Genomic DNA, 4,209 nt, shown 5'->3' with positions numbered 1-4,209 from the left:
CCAAATCTCTTGGATTTATAGTATATTTATTAGTTTGAAGGCAGATATGACAAGATGAATGTGCATCTTAAAATAGACCATAAATACTACTTACACTGGGAAGAGTAACAAGAGGGTATGAAGATTCTATATATACATATATATTTATTAAACATTGTAGGGAAGCACATCCATTAAATTACTTGCCTTAATTCTTCAGCTAAATTGGTGAGAGATTTAGAAAAGAGATCAAAATGTGCTTTTGCCCCATTTTATGCAACAAGGATTGAATACTGTACTTCCTATGTGCACTAGAATCTAAGCTCCACAGGGCAGAGATTTTTGCTTTATTAACTGACATATATCCAGCGTCTAGAATAAGAGCCTGACTCATTGTGGGAACTCAAATATTTGCTAAATGAATAAATAATATATTTGATACACTGCTAGACACTGTGTGGGAAATATGAAAGAAAGATGACATGGTAATGTTGATCTTTCCCTTAAGAACCATATACAGAATGCAGTTAAATCAAACAAGGGTTCAAAAGTATTAATGAGCCTTACAGATAAGAGTGGGAAGGGAACTCCCTGGCAGTCCAGTGGTTAGGACTCGGCCCTTTCACTGCTGGGTCTGGGTTCAATCCCTGGTCAGGGAACTAAGATCCCACAAGCCGCACAGTGTGGCCAAAAAAAAAAAAAAAAAAAAAAATAGTGGGAAGAATTACAGAATAGAGGATGAGACCAACTCAAGGGATTACTACTCATTCTCTTGGGTTGCTCTCATCTGGCATGGGAGACAACCGGTAACATTGCCAAATCATGGCTCCTTAGAGACTACAACTGTGTTCCCAAACAAGACTAAGCTGGTGAAAGGAATGTTTCCCTCACTAAGCATAGTTCTGATAGTGACAGAAGAAAGTGGAATGTCCCTAAGAATTCTCATCATTGTATCCTAGCAACGTGTGTTGCCAATAAAAGCCCAGTTTTCTATGTACATTGTACTTGTGCCTCATAACATCTCAAGGTAGGGAGTACTTGTGCCTTATAACATCTCAAGGTAGGGAGTATCACCACTTTACAGATGTGAAAATGAGACTGGCCAATGCCCACAGTACAAGGGTTGGAACCAGGATCTGACCTAGATCCTTCTGGTTGTAAAGCCCATAATCTTTCCACTTAGATCACATTCTGTTTAACTGGCTTTGGTATCCACACTGCTCTTTCTGTTTTATGGGTAACCTGTTGTGTTCCAATAATTAGAAACATCTTTCAGAAACTTACAATTTGACTTTTAATTCTGGAGGAATTTAAATTAGCAATTAGCAAACAGGAATATTTGATACAGCAAATGCTACAAGGTTTAGCAGAGAGCCTGGTTCACACCAACTTTAATTATGCTTCCCTCTTGATCATTTTCAAAGGGCAGCAACAAAGGAAGGAACAAGACTTTATTGACCCTGTGTGGTGACGCAATGAAGTAATCCTAACTTATTTTAATGAAAACGTGTTTCTGACACAGGTGATTTTAAGGTTTCTCGTTGTTGTTGCTTATGTCAGTTTGGAACGCTGACCAGTTCATCTGGACTAATATTAACAATAAGCATCAAAACGTGCCACGGCTAATCCTGGCCTATGATAATGGATGTATTGTAATTTTCAGTGGATGTAGAAGAGTACGTGTAACAGATATAAAGGCTCAAGGTTGCCATCAGTTAGACCGCTTAGCATACAGAGATCCATTTGTAGGAAGAGTAAATGAATTTGACTTACCAACTGCCAAAGCATCTCACTGTAAGTAAACTTGACTGGTAATGGCATTTAAATTAAAAAATTGTGATTAATAAATATTCATCTATTTAATTCATCCTTAGGTACACAAATACACTTAATGTAAGTTTCAGAAATTATGTGAAAATAATTTATTAAGCATATATGTCAAAAGGAGGCCATTTACAAAAAGCAAAAAAGATTGTGCTGTTGATATGATTCTAATTCTCCTGTTACATCATTTACCATTTTTGATTTTTCTGATTTTAAAGGTAATATATCATTTTCTATTAACCACAATTGCCTCAAAGAGTTCTAATTATGTGTGAACGGAAAGAGCACTTAAATATGGGGCAGCGGTACACTCCGGGGGCCACCCCCAGATCCAAGCTACAGGCGTCCTGAGACTAAGGAATAGTGGGCTTCATGGCACAGCCCACCTCTGATTCCGAGGCTGCGGTGTTGGAATCCGCCCTCAGCCAAGACACAAGCAAGTCCCTGTACCCGCCGGCAGTGGACAACCCCTTCATGCAGCAGACGCACATCAGCGCGTGGCACTGGGCCTACATCATCCTCATGGGGGCTGTGCTGGTGCCGGTGCGCGTGTCCTGCATCGACCGTCCTCTTCATCTTCCTCTGGCCCGTGGCTGCGCTTTCCACCATAGGTCGTCGTGCTCGACCAACCAAGCCCACCAGGAGTTGGAGAAGAAGACTGGTGCAACCAACCCTCAAGTTCTTGTTTCAGGTGACTTTTTTTTCAGCAAGGTTCCTGGTTAAAGTGAAAGGGGAAAAGGCAACCCGAGACAAGGCCCGCATCTTCGTTGCAGCACCGCACTAGTTTCTTTGACGCAGTCACCTGTGTCGTGGCAGGGTTCCCCTCGGTGGTCTCCACGAGTCAAAATGTGCGTATCCCCGTGGCTGGGAAATTCTTACTGTCAACACAGCCGGTGCTTGTGACCTGAGATGACCCCAATTCGAGGAAGAATACCCGGGAGGAAATCCTAAGGTGAGTGACATCTGATAGGAAGTGGCCACAGATCCTGATTTTCCTGCAAGGAGTGTGTACCAACCACAGCTGTCTGGTCACCTTTAAACTAGGGGCCTTCTCTCCAGGTGTTCCTGTGCAGCCAATACTGCTCAGGTACCCAAACACCCTGGACACTGTGACCTGGACCTGGCAGGGGTTTACAGGCTTCCAGACCTGTATATTGACCCTGAGTCAACTCTTCACCAGGGTAGAAGTTGAGTTTATGCCCGTTTATATCCCAAATGACCGAGAAAAAAAGACCCCGTCCTTTTTGCCAATACAATGAGGATCATCATGGCCAATGCTCTTGGGGTGCCTGTGACAGATCACACTTAATGAAGATTGCAGACTGATGATTTCTGCAGGTAAACTTTGACTACCCATGGAAGCCGGTTTGGTTGAATTTACAAAAATTAACCAGAAATTAAAGTTAGATTGGGATAATATTCATCAGTGTTTGGATGAATATGCTGCAATTGCAGTTGCTTCAAAAGGAGGGAAGATAGGAATTACAGAGTTGGCGAATTATTTGAAACTCCCAATTTCAGAGCCCTTGAGACAACTTTTTGCCCTCTTTGACAGGAATAATGATGGCAGCATAGACTTCAGAGAGTATGTGATAGGTCTGACTGTCCTATGCAATCCTGCCAACACTGAAAAGATTCTGCAAATGTCATTTAAGCTTTTTGATCTTGATAATGATGGTTTCATAACCGAACAGGAGTTAGCTGCTATACTTCGGGCAGCTTTTGGAGTGCCAAATCTTGATGTTTCCAGACTCTTTCGGGAGATAGCTGGACAGAACTCAGAGTACATTTCATACAGGACCTTTAAGAACTTTGCCCTGAAGCATCCAGAATATGACAAGTTATTTAGTTCATACTTAGACCTCCAGGCAGCCTATATATATTCATTACCACAACAAGTACAGGTTTGATGGTTGTATTCAGATGTTGAAGTCAGCCCCGAAAATGGTGAAAGTTAACATCCAAGTTGAAACTATGATTGAAATAAAAATTATCCTTTGAGGAAAAACACAATAGTTTTTACTCTAAGTGGCCTGGGCACTTAATTATGATATTTAAAATGTGCTTAAGGAATATATATTTCAATTTGATTTTATAGTACCTAATTTTCTTCTTCAGATAGTATGTTTGTTTCAATGTGGCCTAAAGGTAGAAAAATAAGATATCTGCTTATAACTTTGTTCACCCAGCATGGTTCTAGTTAGTGCCTTTATTCTGCTTAAAGTAAGAAAAACAAAGAAGTAAAATAAAGGGCCTTCTTTTTGCTAAATTAAGGCCAGAGGAATATTACAGCCCACCACCTCGCCCTCATTTTTGCAGAGAAAATATCTCATTAAGAGCTCTACTAGCAATAAATAAATACTTTGTTACCATTATTCTTCTCTCCAAAAAGGATCTGCTGCATAA

The 4,209-nt window shown here is 40.7% G+C and overlaps 1 pseudogene; it reads left to right on the top strand.

Annotated features, from left to right (window-relative positions):
• The first annotated feature begins 2,175 nt into the window (after positions 1-2,175).
• LOC102985767 (lysophosphatidylcholine acyltransferase 2B-like) lies at positions 2,176-3,713 on the top strand (annotated as a pseudogene).
• Positions 3,714-4,209: the final 496 nt, after the last annotated feature.

The sequence above is a fragment of the Physeter macrocephalus genome, chromosome 4 (assembly GCF_002837175.3).
Source record: "Physeter macrocephalus isolate SW-GA chromosome 4, ASM283717v5, whole genome shotgun sequence".
Taxonomy (NCBI): domain Eukaryota; kingdom Metazoa; phylum Chordata; class Mammalia; order Artiodactyla; family Physeteridae; genus Physeter; species Physeter macrocephalus.
This window is presented reverse-complemented; position numbering and strand designations above follow the sequence as displayed.